The 17,934-nt window shown below is 35.6% G+C and overlaps 1 protein-coding gene across 10 annotated transcripts in view; it reads left to right on the forward strand.

Annotated features, from left to right (window-relative positions):
- The first annotated feature begins 13,504 nt into the window (after positions 1 to 13,504).
- Positions 13,505 to 17,934, forward strand: part of Bili (FERM domain-containing protein 8 Bili) — a 530,804-nt gene continuing 526,374 nt past the window's right edge. For 5 of the 10 annotated variants that reach the window (XM_070113039.1, XM_070113036.1, XM_070113046.1 and 2 more), the window contains exon 1: positions 13,645 to 13,929. The gene's annotated coding sequence lies outside the window, so the exon portion shown is untranslated. The other 5 variants (XM_070113040.1, XM_070113038.1, XM_070113037.1 and 2 more) reach the window with 4 other exon arrangements.

Here is a 17,934-nt window from a genome sequence, read left to right on the forward strand (position 1 = left end):
CTATACATAATTTGAAAGGTCTTGACATAACCTACAAAACAACGCTAGGCATGATAAGTTTAGATATTGCGTTCAACAGTTATAGACGTGTAAACATGGAGTTCACTAACGCCGAAATTCGCGCTATTTTAAAGTTTTCCTTCGTTAAAGGCAAATCCGCTACAGAAACGTTCCGTAAGATTAATGGTGTTTTGGGGGATGGTACTCTATCACTTCGAACCCCGGAGGAATGGTTTCGACGATTCAGAGCCGGTGAAAACGCCACCAGGGATAAGCCAGCCGGCGGAAGACCTGTGACGACAAATACCGATCAAATCATGGAATACATCGAGTTAGACCGGCATATAACATCTCGTGACATCGCCCAGGAGATGGGAGTTAGTCACCAAACCATTTTGAACCATCTGCAGAAGGCTGGATACAAAAAAAAGTTTGATGTTTGGGTGCCGCATAATTTGACGCAAAAAAACCTTCTGGACCGAATCAACGCCTGCGATATGCTGCTGAAACGGAACGAACTCGTCCCATTCTTGAAGCGGATGGTGACTGGCGACGAAAAATGGATCACATACGACAATATCAAGCGAAAACGGTCGTGGTCGAAGGCCGGTGAATCGTCCCAAACAGTGGCCAAGCCGGGATTGACGGCCAGGAAGGTTTTGCTGTGTGTTTGGTGGGATTGGAAGGGAATCATCCACTATGAGCTGCTCCCATATGGCCAGACGCTTAATTCTACCATCTACTGCGAACAACTGGACCGCTTGAAGCAGGCGATCGACCCGAAGCGTCCAGAATTGGCCAACAGGAAGGGTGTAGTGTTCCACCAGGACAACGTCAGACCACACACTTCGTTGATGACTCGTCAGATGCTACGGGAGCTCGGATGGGAGGTTTTATCGCATCCACCATATAGCCCGGACGTAGCGCCAAGTGATTACCACCTGTTCCTGTCCATGGCGAATGCCCTTGGTGGTGTGAAGTTGAACTCAAAAGAGGCTTGTGAAAAGTGGCTGTCCGAATTCTTCGCAAATAAGGAGGGGGGCTTCTACGAGGAAGGTATTATGAAGTTGCCGCATTGAATGAAGAGCAAAAAAGCGGAAGGGATATTTGACAACCTTATATTTGCAGTAGACGTTCCAGGTATCTCAGCGTACTGCTGTTGGAGTAGCAGAGCGCGAATTAGGTCGAATGTACCGGCGGGAACCAAAAAAAAAACAATTATTCGTTTGTTGTTAATGGTTATACTTTATTTTACATTCTCCCATTGTGTTATTACAATTATTCGCTTATATTCCACAATAATGCTTTCTTAGCTAAATACGCAATTTGGTAATGCGAATGAATTTGAAATTTGAGAATACAATTAATAAATACGGGTTGCTGACACTTTGTGTTTACATTGCTAAAAATGCATTTGTAGTCATTCTGACGAAATCGGAATTATTGGTGCAATTGGGTCATTGGCTCCAACAAACTTGTAGTTTGTCATCATTGCTTATTTTGGTTTTGGAACGTTGCAGTGACGCAACCCCTCCCCCCCTTGATTGGAGACTCCCCTGAGTTTCCATAAGTATATTAATGTCTGAAACTTTACGATTTTTAAAAATGTAGAAGTAAATTATTACGGCAAAAATTATTGCAACGATAATGATAGTAGTAGCGAATGTTGTCCAAATTATTGGCTTATGTGTATTTCTGTGATATTCCGATTCTTTTATTTTATTTTTATTTTCAATTTGTTGCACCATTAATTCTTCGAATGTCAGTTTGGTTTTAACGTAGGTATTATAAAATGTTCTTCCAATTGAATTCTCGTATTTTCAAAAATATTTTCATTAATTTTTACATTGCAATTGTTAAATATTACTAAATTGTGGCCTGATATATGCAGAGTCCTTTGATCACATGTACTATTAACGAATGTTTTAATAACAATAATCCGTCTTTTATTGCAATTAACTCTGTATTTATTATTATTATTTCTTATACTTTCAGAATTGTTTCTTAGGATACAGAGGTTTGATTCTTTTAGTTTCTTTACATTTATATTTTCTTGAAATTAATAATATGTATTATTTATTTTTACAACTTCTTCTGTACTGAACATTAACTCTTGTGATATATTATTAGGAAGTGGTGAAAACATCGATTTTCTAACATTTATAATTTTATTAGGTATTTGAATAACAAAAATTATTTTACTATTTTTATACTGTGCTAAGTATATCTTTATATTTTGTAATTTAAACATGTTAAAATATTTTCATTCAATATATTGAGCCTAGAAGCGGCAATATTATTTTGCAATTGATCAATTTTGTCTTTTAAGATTCTTACTTTTAACAATAAATCGAAATAAATGAGTTGTTTCTCCAAGCGTCTATTTTCTACGCCTAGTCCGTTTATATTTTTTTTCTATCGTCTTTTGTTGTCTTTTTAATGTCTGTAAATGTTTTATTGAAAAAGTTATTTATTTCTATATTTCTATTTAAGTTAGAAATGGCTCTATGATTGTTTTCGTCTATTACTTTAAGATGTTCCTCAATTTCCGTTCTGTCCAGGTCATCCATTGTGCAATATAACCATTTCATTCCTGGTGCAACTATATTGACAAGTCCTCTTTTGTTTCTATGTGTTACGAGTGTTTGCATTTTGTAAATATGTGTTCAGTTCATAATACACGTAGTCGTAGTTTTCGTTATGTGTTAAAATTTCAATGTTTGATTCTAAAGTGTTTATAATAAAATTTGTCTGTGGTGGTGTTATTAGTGTGAAAACCATTAGTGTCCAGTGTACCTGAAAATTTAGTTGATCTTTCTATATTTGCTGGGTGTATATTGTCTAAGTGTAACTTCCTATATTTGGGTTCATTTTTATGCCAAAGTGCTCTGTAGTTCTTAACATATCCTTCTTCATATGTTCGATTGTAATATTCTCTTGTAAAATTCTCATCTTTTCGCCTAAAGAACTGTGAGACCTTTCAATGTCGGCATTCCCTGTATGGCTATTTGGTTTTGTATAGTGTACCTCGATTGATTGTTCGTTTAAAAAATCTGTAATGTTTACTGAGTTGAATTCGTTGTCCATTATAAACTTTCTTGGCTTTCCTTTTAGTGAAAAATACAGCCGTAGTTTTTCTATTATGGTGATATGATTTCGATCATCCAAGTACAGTATTACAGCGTGTTTAGAAAATTTGTCAATGAACGTTAGGACACTGTGTTTATTGTTAATATAAATGTCTACGTGAACTATCTGATTGCATTCACTTGGGGTCTATGTATACTTAAATTTTGGTTTAATTGTCATATTTTGCCCTCTAGTCTAAAGCGTGATACGAACATTTGTAAAATTTTATGCTTGCTGGGAAGAGTTCTAGTAATTTCTGCTGAACCTTGTTGTATTCGCTATCTGGTAATTCTGGAAAAATGCCAACTTTTCTGTTTTTTAGGAATCTTCTAAATATATCTGCCATATTATTTCCATCTATATCTTCCTGATTTAAGAAAATTTTGCGTTTTAAATTTATGATTTTTATTTCCTGACTTCTGTGTTATTTGTGTGTGGAAACGATTTACTACTGTATCTAGGATGGGGGAATGGTCGTTTTGCTCCTCCACTTGCGAATGTATAGTGGCATTGCTATTAATGTTGTCTTCTTCTATTGAGGGACCCTGATTAGTATTGTTATGAGTTGTGTCATCAGATATTGCATTGATTTCACCAGTATTTACGTCTATTCTGCTCAAAAAGTCTGCTACTTTATTTTGTTTTCCTTTGACATAACTTATATTAAAGTCATATTTGCCCAATTTTAAAAGCCATCTCTGGAGTCTCGGATTCATATCCTTGCCATTGTATTTGGACTTAAGCCAAACCAACGGTTGATGATCTGTTTCCAATTCGAATTTTCTGCCATAAACGAAAGGCCTAAAGTAATTTACTGCCCAAACTATTGCTAGGAGTTCTTTTTCTATGGTGGCATATCTTTTTTCGTGTTCATTCAGTGTTCTACTAGCGAAACTGACTGGATGATTATCTTGGAGTAAGACAACTCCGATAGCATGATTACTTGCGTCGGTGGAAATTTTAAACTTTTTCTGGAAATCTGGGTATTTTAATATTGGTGGGTTTACTAAAAGGGTTTTTAATTTTTCAAATGAGTCGACATATTGTGGGTCTTTCAAATTTATTTTGATGTCTTTCTTTAGATATCTAGTCAAGCCGTAGGCAATTTTTGCATAGTCCTTCACGAATTTCCTAAAATATCCCGTGATACCTAGAAAATGTTTTATTTGCTTCTCTGGTTTTGGTAATTGGAGTTTTTGAATGGCCTGTATTTTTGCTGTGCCTGGTTTAACTCCCCCTGTAGTCAATACGTGCCCTAAATATTCTGTTGTTTTAGCGAAGAAGTTACATTTATCTATTTGTAATTTTAAATTATGTTTTCTCAACCTTTCGAAAACTTTATTTATGCTTCTTACATGCTCTTCTATAGAAGTGCTAAGTATAAGAATATCGTCTAGGTATTCGACGCATATCGCGCCAATTAAATATCTTAATAAGAGAGTTCATTAATCGTTGAAAGGTTGGCGGGGCATTCTTTAATCCGAAAGGCATCCTTTTGAATTCGTAATGCCCAAACGGTGTGGAAAATGCCGTTTTCTTTTAGTCATTTTCGTTTATTAGGATTTGGTGGAATCCTTTTGCTAAGTCGAGTGTCGTGAAGTAATGAGATCGGCCTAATTTTTCGAGAATAGTTTCTATGTTTGGTATTGGAAACGTATCGTCTCCTGTAACTTCGTTTAGTTTCCTGTATGTAGATGCGTCACTTTTTTTGTGCTGAATTATCTAATTTTTTGGGCACAATCCACAAGGGTGAATTGTAAGGTGAGTTACTCTCTGTGATTATACTGTGATCGAGCATTTCGGCTATTTGCCATTTTATTTCCTGCTCGTGTATTTGGGGATACCTGTATATTTTGGAATATATGGGTTTATCGGTTGTTGTAACTATTTCGTGCTGTATTATGTGGGCACGGGATAGTTTTTGCCCTTCCTGAAAGAATAAATCGCTATTTTTTGATATGATAGTTTTGAGGTATTCTGCTTCCTCGGACTTCGTATCCTCTCTAATTAACTTTTTATGAAGTTTTTGGTCGGCATTATTTATTGTTTCTAGTGCATGTACTTCGTTGATATTAAATGGGCATGTACCAACGAATTTCGTTCGTATGTTATAGATTTCGAGGTATTCGTCCTCGAGGTTTATATGTGCCTTTAAGGGTGTAAGGATATTATTACCTATTATCCCTTCAAAATTTTTTGCTTTGAAATCTGTGAGCTTCCAGCTCATTAGGTTTTCGTCATTAAATTCTTTCGGTAATTCCGTTATAATTTCATATTTAACTTGTGTTTGCCCGCTTAAGGTATTCAAAAGTTTCAGGACTTTTATTAAAAAACGAATATTGTTTTTTTTTTTTTAAGTTTATTGGACGCCTTCAAATAGTCTCCTTCCACCTGAATACAACATTTTGCACGTTCAAGAAGGTTATCGAATGACTTTTTTAGGTCATTTGCCGGTATAGCCTACAATTAAGAAATACGGGTTGCTGACACTTTGTGTTTACGTTGCTAAAAATACATTTGTAGTCATTCTGACGAAATTGGAATTATTGGTGCAATTGGGTCATTGGTTCCAACAAACTTGTAGTTTGTCATCATTGCTTATTTTGGTTTTGGAACGTTGCGGTGACGTAACCCGCGCCGCCTGCATGATAATGCCGTAGTGGTAATTCCATATTAAATGGTTATTATATGTTTTGATTTGGAAGTTAGTGCGTTAGACAAGCAACATTGTTTTGCATTAATTCGATTGATGGTTGTGACGACGTATTATTAGATTATATATTTTTGTATATTCATTTTATTGGCGGTAATTTTTTTATTTCTTTATTATCGGCTTATAGGATAGCGACTCCACGCCTGGCTCAGATATGGCCAGAATGGGTGCTCTTTTGAAAACTTTGAAAACGGATCTTGCAAGAGTAAGATTTGTGATTTATGGCTACTTTTTTTTAAAGTGAATTTACAGCTTTTACGTATTTTAGTATTTCCCATAAACCATCCAAATGATGAGCGCTCAGATAAGAGCGATCTATTTTTTGTGTAAGATGAGGCACTGTATCGCATTGGGGGTATCGTAATCCTTAAACTTAATTGTTGAATTGTATGTGAGAATGTGGGTAAATATTGTGAGTGTTCTGGGGAATGATGAATCGCTCAAATATGTGAGTATCTTCCAATATTTTTTATTGTGTCGCGCATGGACGAGTGTACGTGCAATTGAATACACGTTTTTTAAGCATAGGCTGTTTTTTTCCAAGCAGGCTAGAATAATTTCGTAATCAGAGTATCGAGATAATTTATATTTTGCCATATTGAAATGCGTGTGCACTGTTGATACTTATTTGGCACATAGCTCAATTCGAATTGGTGCGCAGTATTAATTTGGGAATAGTTCGCCAAACGTGGTATTTGTATCAACGAAATTGCGGTTAAATTGTGTGCAAACTGGGATCAGTTTTCTAAGCGAAAATGTTTCGCTTGTTCGTCCCAGTTGGTTTCGTCTAGCCATAATTCCTGTGTCAGGATTTTCGCTTGTATCATAATGGGCGAAAGCCATCCTGCGGGGTCGAAAAGTTTTGGCACAGAGGATAAAATTTGGCGTTATCTTATGGCGGATAATGCTGATATTGACTCTGTAGTGTATGAAAACTGGTCAGATATAGCATTATATTGGATCCCCAGATTTTTTGTTGTACTTTCCTTTTCTAATTGAAGGATATTAGTGCCCAACAAATTTTCTTTTGGTCTATTTAGTAATATATTTGGATGATTTGGTTGAATTATATGTATATATTAGTGCTTTTAATACTGGGGCTGTCAGAAGAAGTTTTGATTTGGTTTTTGTGCCAATTTGTGGAGTGTTGGAACATTGCGAATTTAGTGGTAGTCGTACGACTTACCGGCCATTATTGGATCGAGTAGTTGTAGCTTTGAAGAAGGTTATAATAGATATGAAGGGCCGTTTTTCTAACTCCCTAAATTTCTTCAATTGTGAATTAACGTATTCTTTGGAGTTTTCGTCCACTAGAGTTGTTGATGTGGAAACTGGTTCTGTAATTAGTCCACTCAGAATCCAACCAAATATTGTGTTTTGGGCTAGAAGCGTGGTTGAAATTTTCTCAACACCTTCAAGTTTTATTTACGGTATAAGGTCGCTGCCTATTAGAATATCTATTTGTGTGAAACCTTTTACTAATGCTTGCTGATTTGCAGTTGAAACTAAACCCGTGGTTCTTTTTGTACTAATATATGCGCTCTTTTGGGGTGAGCTGGGAAATGTGCTGTAGTGAAGCATTGTGTGATGTCTTTTTCGACTTTTGCAATTTTCATGAGTATGCGTATATGACGAGTAATTTGTACATAACCTTTTTGATCTTATAAAATTGTTTCTTTCGTTAATTTTAAAGATTGTAATTTATGCCCTCTTGTGCATAGTTCGCATGACGTTTATTTATATTGTTCGGATGTGAACGATTGATTTTTAAAATAGCGTCTATTTAAATTACTGTTGCTATTGAAGGCTATTCCTTCAGACTATTTTTTTGTCTACCCTTTCTTCGATTTCGTATTGGGTAGTTAGGAAATCTTTCATTTATTGCCACGTTGGGCATTTTTTTCGAGATGAGAGCGACTACTCCCACAAAAGTAACGATTTCTCTGGTAAAGCGGCGGTGCATATATTAGGTCCCAGCTCTCTGTGGAAATATTTTGTGTCGATAGAACCGACAAACAATTTGAAACAGTGGATAGTATTGTAGTTTATCAAATTCTTCACTTGTTTCGTTTTTAAACTTAGGCAAGTTTATTAGTGTCGTTACTTGTTTATCGACCAATATTCTTTTATTTTCATATCTTGCTTTTAGAGCTTCCCAAGCCAAATTGAAATTGTCGTCATTATGTGCGAACTGTTTTACTATTGCGCCTGCTTGACCTTTTGCTTTGTATCGGTGGTGATACAATTTTTGCGTTTTTGATAATTTGGGATGGTTGATGTAAACGACTGAAAACATGTCCCGGAAGGACGGCCATTCTTCATAACCTCCATTGAATATTTCTGTGTCACATGCGGGCACCTCGAGATGGATACCTTAACTTGCCTCTTGATTTTGAATTTGTGGCAGCTCTACTCTCGGATGTGGAGTAGGTGCAATAGCCTTCATTAGCTTTAATTGATCGGAGATCATAAGTTTTGTAGCTTCATACTGGTCTGAGCAGTTTTCATACTTGGCGGAACCCAAGGTTTTAAACGCTTGTGGGAGATCTGATGACTCAGTTTCTACTATGGCGTCATGAGCCGCTCGCAGACGATTCCAAAAACTGTTAAGATTTTGCTTTCTTATTTCTAATAAAGATTCGGAGTTGTCTTGAATCGATGTATATGAAAATCAAGTGCAGTATAGTATTAATTCGTCACTCTAAGAAATAAATTTGACAACCTCTCTTTTACGTATATAAGATTTTTTTTTGGATTAGATAAATATTTACTTGCGGAATAAATTTTTTTATTTGTACTTCATATTGTTATGAGTGTAATTTTAATTATCTTACCATGCGTCGCATTAATCAATGAATTTATTGAGAAAACACTTCGGAGAGCAGATAATTTCACGCTTTGAGGCGGTCGATTGGCCACCAAGATCGTGTGACTTTTTCTTTTTAAAAGAGTAGGGAGCCTCGAAATGGAGCACCCTATATATAAACCCAAGTCGCGCGGCAAACACGCCAAAAAATGTGCACTCGGATAAAAACACACGCAGTCACTAACACAAGCAACAGCAGTGTTACAATATGCACTCGCCGATTGCGCCAAAAAAGTGTACTATCGCTGCCTACAAGCGGCAGGCCATAGCGGTACTAATGCTAAAGCGTAAAAAATTACTCAAAAAGAAAAGGCCGAAAAATTGTGGTAGAAAATCACAACGATGCGCACTCACATCTGTTAGGGTTGAAAACCAGACAACGAATCGTTAATCCATTAATTTACGTCACAAATTAGTCGGCGTTCACGTGGGGGCTCTTTTATCGCTCATCATCGCCAAATTCTCTCTTGGTGTCGCTCTGTGCGTTCACACGAGCGAAAAGAGTCTACCAGCTCGAGTCAAGTTCTACTGTCATTCCTGTTCACAAAATTTTCGAAAATGTTTGAGCAGTTCCCTACGCGACACTTAGAGCGTGCTGCATATTTCATTTGTATGTTGACATGGTGGTCTTTTTTTACTTACAAGGGATTACCATGAATTTGATAGAACAATACCATATTTAGAATTTCAGTTAGACCAGTCATTTAGCTACCTGAAGAGAGTCATATGTAGTTACTTTCTCCGCTTCCCACGCATTCGCTTTGACATTTAGAACACTGAGCAAAACCACAATCGTTAGGGCCCTTTCTACCCTTTTAGACAGTTGGATTTCCCGTCCGTCCAGCTCTGAATTGATTGTTAATTAATAATCGTTATAATTTAAAAATAATATATATCTTACGATATAATCCTTTCAAAATGTTGGTATGAAAGTTCCACAATTGACTACATAACTATTTAATGCTTCTATTTAATACTGTAGAGAAAACACGAATACCAGAACAAATCAGAATCAACAATAAACTGCCAGAAGCAACTAGACAGCGAATTCGTAGTTGCCAAAATGTTCTAGTAGCGAACTTTTGTTAAAGATTTACTACATAAGGGCTGCCGGATTGTGCAGCATACACAGTTCTAATTAGAGTGTTGCCGTGTAAAGAGCAATTAAGCTATAAGCAATAAGTTGTAAACTCGAATAGCGAGCAATAAGTGTTAAGTTGTTGGAATTGGAAATAAAGTTAAGTGTGTTGCCATTAAATTGGGACTTTTTTTTGTAACAATCCAGTGATAAAACTCAAGGGTGTGTTACAAGATAGACGATTTATCGAGAATTCCGTTACAATACTTTTGGCGTACTTACTCAGTGAGTTAACGCATATTTAGTAGTTTTCAACATAATTTCTATATGGGGAGGGAGCGTGGTTATTATCCGATTTCATCAGTTTTCACAGCGTTTGAGAAAGTGCTGAAAGGTATCATTCTCCACAACTTTGATTGATATAGCTTTAAAGGTTCGTGAGAAATAGAGATTGAACCTATTAAGGGGCTGATGTACGCCCACATTTTAAAAATTTTCTGCTCACATGTTTCTGCAATCCTCTGTACCAAATTTTATATCTTAATTTGGAGTTTAGTTATAGCACTATTTAGGTTTTCGCTTAATGGAATTTTTTTGACGTGACAATGGTCCGATTACAAGTGTTGCGTAAGAATTCAACATACATATACCTATATGTACATATTATAATATATTAGTTTCATTAATACATTTGGCTTCCTGTCCGAGATATTTATACCAAAACAAGGTCTACTACGCATGTCCAGCAATAAACCACAATACGGTTAAGAAAATCACTTCATTTCTTCAATATATATATACACACATATATTGCCTACATATATAAGGGCTAGTGTAAGATCTGGACTCATTGCATTAACTTTTCAAAATTGTCATGTATATAGTAAATGGAGTTCGGGTAATTCGTGGACTAATTTTAGACATTTTCGGAACTCGGCTGTACTATATCCAATAATATACGTTCATTCAATTTTGCTAAAACGATGATGTCACCGAAGTTTGAAATTCATTTTTTATGTATTATATATAGACCGTAACAAGAACATGTTAGAAAAGCGTGAAGGGATTTCTCATAGAAGAGATCATGGCGACTTCACTTGTGCTACAGAAGGAGGAGAAAGAACACATTCAGTACTCTGTGGGTCGAAAATTGGGAGCTAAAGGTATTACAGGTAAACCTCCACAAATGATTAATGGCTCAGGAAACTATAATCCGAAATTCGCCCGGTCTAATTTGCAAGAGTTACGGGGAGTAGACGGACAACTCTGAGGACTCATTAGAAGACCTAGGCAGTGTTACACGGGTTTCCTGGCTGCCAGGACGCAGCAAGTCTTAGCTATGAAGGTTCTCCCGGTACGGGCGGTATCATTCAGGCCACGCTGAAGAACGCGCTTTGTTTATTAGTGACATGACTAAAGTCGATATTTAGGAGAAAGGCTAGGGTGGTTTTCATACTGAAGGCAGGTAGAAAAAACTCTACCTACTCGAACCCTAAACTGTTAGGCCCATAAGCTTAACTTCCTTCATGATGAAAACGGTAGAGAACGTGCACATCTGGGCAGCAGCGCCTCTTGGAAGCTTTTCCAAAACGCACCACGCATACACAAAAGCCATATAAGAACTCAGACGCAAAGCCCCTAAAATAGTGGCATATGCAGACGACGTTGCCATCTTTATAATGGGAAGGTGTCTACACACCATTAGCAGTATTGTGATCACCATTCTCAATACAGCCGAGAAAAAATCTCAAAAAAAGGCATCGTAAACGAGGTTGGGATTGTATGCGGAGAAAACGGATCTGTTTGTGTTCCCAAAAAAATACAAATACCCTCCATGGAGGCTCCCTTCGATAAATGGCACACAACTCTCTCTCAAGGACTGCACCAAGTACCTTGGAGTAGTCTTGGATAGCAAAGTCCTGTGGGAGCACAATGTGGAAGAAAGAGTCAGAAAAGTAGTGCCTTATATGCGTGAAGGCAGATATCTGGCCCCACCTGGGAGCTTTCTCTCATGCACTGATACTACACAGCTATTTTAAGACCAATTCTTCTCTACGGAAATCCACCTACCGGAAGCCAATGAAAAGGGTTCAGAGGCGCGCTGTGCATAAATGGAACTCTAAGAACAATTACAAAAGTGGCTCTTGACCTAGTGCTAAACCTGCCACCTATAGACCTCTTCGCTGAAAACTTCGCAAAACAATCGGCAGAACACGATTGGATTACTCACTGGTCACAGTCTGGTGATAGCACACGCATGCAGAATGGATCTGGCAGATCAAGATGACTGCAGAAAATGTCAAGAGCAAGGCACTAGGGAAACACTGGATCATCTCTTGTGAATTATCCTGCACTGGAAAGGCAACACTTCAAACACTTGGGAACCCCCCGGTATGACACACTGGAAGATCTTGTTCATTCGTCCTTCACTGGCAAGGCAACGCTTGAGAACCCCACGGTATGAAACACTGGAAGAAGTGTCGAAATTTACGGCACTTCATCTGGCATCGCCAAGGACTAATACTGGTCTGTGCGTGGTTCACGAGTCTACCAAACTAACCTAACCTATTTCTGGTAGGAGTGGTTGTAGTCCGATTTTGCTCATATTTGCACTGTAGTTTAAGATCGTTGGTTATTTACCAAATTTTGTTAAAATTTATCCAGTAGTTACTGAGAAATAAGATATCAGTTAAAGGTGGGTGGTGCCCCGCCTATTGCCCAAGGGTTCCTGTGAAGCCCTTTCGACATCTCGGGTGTAAAATTTAATGCCTCTGACGCATTTATTCAGTAAGGTATCGCTCTTTTAGTAGTTTTCAATATCACCGTTATATGGCAAGTGAACGCGGTTATTATTCGTTCTTACCCATTTTCAGAGTGTGTCAGAGGGAGCTAGTAAAACTTGTCCCCACCAAATTTTGATGATTTATCTTTAGTGCTTGTGAAGTATATACTTTAAACCGATTAGGGGCGGGGCCACGCCCACATTTAATCTGATGTCTTGTATACAGTTTTCCATCTTCATCGGCGCCTATAGAGCTTTATAGGTTCGGCATTTGGTAGGCGTGAAAATAGTTCGATACCGTCCATCTGTAATACCAACTAAGAAACGTGTGTATCGAGTATTATCAAGATATGTTTCTCAATTTTTATTATATATATTATAAGTTATTGTCTGCTCGGGCAGACGGACGGACGGACCTACCTTTAAAGAATAATACTATTACTATTGATACCAGGAACTGTGTGAACGACTTTTTTAGACACAACAATATTTATGAAAGATAGTGGATTGCTCAGTTGATAATATAAAGGGAGATATAAACTAAGGCGTTTTCGCAAAAATTGTGTACATAGGTCCGTATGTTCACGTATACCTACTACAATATAAATATGCGAAATAGAAAAATTTGACTGAAATGTTATCAGCTGTAATTCTCAAACGAATTTCTTATAAATTTATCTACATACTTATGTTGCATATCCATATTTAAATGTACAAGCATTTAATTCAAAGACTAACATGGCTATAAAATCAATACAAGTATAAACTTCTGAGTAAATTTTCTTTCAATACCCAGCTCTGTTAATGCACTAGTGTCACTATTTCTCCATTTAAAATGGCTGTGGTAAAAAAACTCATCATACTTTGACAATTCATACAACACAATATATAGTACATACATATGTATAACTTACCAGCAAGATGCAGACTGGGGTGCTTTACGTTATAATGCTCAATTTAGTTTTCCCAAATTAAATCATATATTTGTCTCTTTCTAGGTAGATGCGTGAATGAGGGGCTAAATATGAAACCACATACTCCGACTAAAGAAAGGAAAATACAATTTTTAAGTAAATAAATGGTTAATTTGTATATTTTAAGTGAATTTGTGTAATGATATATAATTATATATAATACATCAATTTATACATTCAACTAGTTAAAGAAATAGTAACACTCCGTAAACGTGTCAGTAAATGTTTCACTTTTTTAAATGTGGTACACCGAATATAATAATATTAATAGATACTTGTAAAATCAATAGCTTCGGTATAGTATTACCATTCTGTAAACGTTGATGTTATAAGACAGTTAAAAATCAATCCTTTACGAGAGTACTAAATTGTGTAACACCTAAGTGAGTAAGTGCTACAACATTATTTACACATTAATTAAAACTTTTAAGAATTAAACACAATATTTTGACAAATACGTAGAATACATTTGTAAAGGTATACATATACATATACGAAATATTCTATATTATTAGCATACATGTATGTACATATATATATATTAAAAGATAAGTATACAATTCTGTAATCGAAACAGAAAAGAAATATTAGTTTTTAATTAAATTTTTTCATTACTGTGAACATTATGTCGTATACACAGTAAAATTAAAATATACCAATTTAATCCAAGAAAATAGTATTATATTTGATTATGAGGGGAGTAATTAAACTCTTGCCTTGGTTTTAGAAGTGTGTCATGCGGTGTGGTCAGTGGATATGGTTCTTATTTTTAATTAAAGATTAATGAAATATGAAGAAGTAAACGAAACTCTTTTTTAAGTGTGTAAAAATTTTACACAAATGAAATGCAGCCTGGTGTTCCCATATATGTTTGTATGTGTGTAATTTTTGCCAAAGGGAACGTATGTAATTAGATTTATCTGCAAGAAACGGTGTAAAACTGCAATTAGATCATCAATAGATACTTGCCAAATAATGGACAAGTACATCATATTGATGAAAATTTGTTTTAAGTAAATTAATCTGATTAAGTCATTTCATCTCTGGAATTAGGCTTTATATGATTGTATCTGCCAGCGTAACCATTAAGTTTATAAACTGTAATATAAGAACAATTAAGGAAGGGCCAAGTTCGAGAGTAACCAAATACTTCATACTCTCGCAACATTCATTATTCGACAAAATCGTGAATGAATAACAATAAAATTTGGCATTTTATTAAGTAATATTATAGGCCATAGACTCAATTATTAAAAATGTATATTAACATTATCCTCAAATGAAATATATCTCAACTGAAGACGCTAAATTTAATATAGTGAGTTGATAAGCAAAACGTCAATCAGAAGATTGTTGATATTAGGGAAATGAGATTAAGACCAAGCTCTAGACCTACTCAATTCATGTTTAGCGCTAAACCATTAATATAATAAGGTTTGTTAGAATATCGGAAATTATTATAATTTGGCTAAGATATCTTACATATTTACGGTCTTGCTTAATTATAGCACTTTATAATACGTTATGTCAACTTGATTAGTTTTAGGTGATACAAAATTATTATTCCCTGTAGCAACATGTTGTGAAAGTATATAAATGGTGCAAATAAAACAATTTATCAAATTAGATCTATGTATATAAAAAGAACAACATATGAAGGTAAACAATATCGAGACACATATGTGAAGACGGTAAGTGTGCTTTTACATTGGGTGTCGCTCTGTGCATTCACACGAGCAAAAAGGGTCCAGCAACTCAAATCGAGTTTTTCCGTCATTCCTTTTCATAAATTTTTTGCAAATATTTGGGCGTTTTGACTGCGTAACACTTAGAGCGTGTTGCATATTTCATTTGTATGTTGGGATGATGGTCTCACATTTTGCTTGCAATGAATTACCATGAATATGGTAGAACAATATGCATAATACCTAATGTATTAAATACCCGCTACTCATATTTTCGAGTCCAAATTTATAACAGGAATTTCCTAATCTTTAAGTATTAAAAATTCATAATTTCTTTACTCCATATTTTTGTCTATTTATTATAAAACATCCTTGAATTAATTACAATTCTCATTTTAAATAAAATAATATTCGAACTAACTCCTTTTCGGTTAAAAGAAATAAATATTAAAGCATCTTTATATTTTATGTTAATATAAAAAAGTAAAGTTTCCATTTTTATTAGAATTATTTTATGTAAACTGGTACATTATTACATTTACATATAGCGGTATGTTATTAAAAATGTAGATTGAATATTTTTGAATATGTTAATTTTCTCCTTATTTACAGTTTTTCAAAATATTTATATTATTCTATGCATACATATTTGCATATTACATACAAAAAATAGATAACAGAATTCAAATTTGTGAACGAGTTCATTTGAAACCGAACGCTCTTGCAACCGTTCAAAGAATTTGAAAGTGAAAAGGAATGCTGAAAAGGGTAACAGAGAGCTGTTACGAACAAGAACACAAAGCGTGCCACCCGAACAAGAGTGGCACGGTCCCTTCGTCTCTCCTCGTCGTCCCCTCGCCCACAATAAATCGGTTTGGGTTACAAAAGAGCCTGTGTGAAAATGCCATTAACTGCCACACTTAAACAGATTGATGAGAGAAATTTCTTTATAGCATAAACACAATACGGGCGACGGCGAATCGGACGGATTTTCGCCGAGTGCTACCGCCGTGTAAAATACAATACGGACGATTTTCGGCGCAGCTAGTGTATATTCAGCACTCAAAAATATCACAATAAATAACGAAACCAAACATAAACAATCTTAATATTGCCAACCCAGACATTCTCTTAAATTTTTTTTGAAAATCCTTAATATTTTTACTAAAAATAATCTTTCTTTGATATGGTGATGCCATTTTTGTCGCCGCGGTCGGCGATAAGATTATATAATAGCTCTATCTCAAAAATCGTCATGGTAGGCGAAATTCGCCGCCGTCGCGTATTGTGTTTATGCTATTAAAGTAAAATAAGTAATTTCACTATACTGCAGAAACGACTTTTGTTCTGGGAATTGGACCAAACAAATTTTTTTGAGAGAGTTACCTATAAGATAAAAAGTTATTTCTTCATTTTCGAAGTTGGCCTCAAAAATTATAATATTTGCTTTCGAAGTTAGAAATTGAGCTTATTTCAAGCATCAGTATTAATTGAGGTATGTAAATTACTATATCGGGGAGAATGACTTTTCGGGGATTGTTGTTCGGGTTTCTAAGGTTCAGTTATGTATACATAACACAGTACTGCATAAACAAACATTGTATGTGAAACATAGCCAGAGGTATCGTCCACTATTTTTAAATATTTGTGATACCATTTACGAGGTGGGACCACGTTCACTTTTAAAAAAAATTACGGCCCACAAGTGTCTCTTGCTACTGTGGTCCCCTGTACCAAATTACAGTTTTGTATCTTAATTTAGTGTTTAATTATGACCAGGAATGGGTAAAGTCTTAGCATGTGCTCAGGGATGGCCACGACCACAACCAAACGACTCTCACAAAATTATATTGTGTAAGTGCGTTTACAGTGTGACAAAGCGAATCAGCTGGTGTTAACTGGGTGAAGCGGTTTGACTATGTGCACGGGCAAATGAATTTATCAAAATTATTATTTATTACAGGTTGGGTGGTAATTATATTATAGCTGGATAATCTGGCATATATAAAAAAGCACTATATGATATTTATCGAGTGAGAATTAGTTTAATTACATAAATAGTACGTAAAATATGCACCTCCGTCCGCACCCTCACCTTCAGTCAACTGCTGAATGCAGGCAGATTTTCTCATCACTGTAAGTGTTAGTGACAATCCGTAAGTGGCGTAATGTTGAAAAAGTAAAACTGAAAGTGAACTTAATTCAATGATACAACATTTGTAGTCCGGTAATTTGGGTCATACAAATCTATCGACGCCAAAGAATCTGCGATCCAATTGACTTTTTGAATTCATTGGATATGTTGGGCCTGGGGTGGATTTCCGGTTATTTTGCTTCATAATTTGAACCCACTACGGCTTTGTACTCGCACAAGATTAGTAATTAAAAAATTAATGGAATCAAAGTTTCTCTCAATAGAAACGCTCTCTAATGAACAATACGCCATTACTGCACAGCGGCTGGATCAGTGCCAAAAAATTAGGTAGTTGTATCATTAGGTGAGCTGATTACTATATCGCTTTTGGTATGTCCATTTTACTCTTGATGACGTTCATAACAGCACAATTTTTGGTTAGAATATATTAGAGATGTCGTAAAATATGTGGTCTATGAATACGGAGTTATGGGACCTAATTCTCTGAACAAGCTTATACAAAAGTATTCAATTTGCCATATTATTCCAGTTGCAATTTTTTTAATAGAGTAT

The sequence above is a fragment of the Bactrocera oleae genome, chromosome 2 (assembly GCF_042242935.1).
Source record: "Bactrocera oleae isolate idBacOlea1 chromosome 2, idBacOlea1, whole genome shotgun sequence".
In the NCBI taxonomy this organism is placed as follows: domain Eukaryota; kingdom Metazoa; phylum Arthropoda; class Insecta; order Diptera; family Tephritidae; genus Bactrocera; species Bactrocera oleae.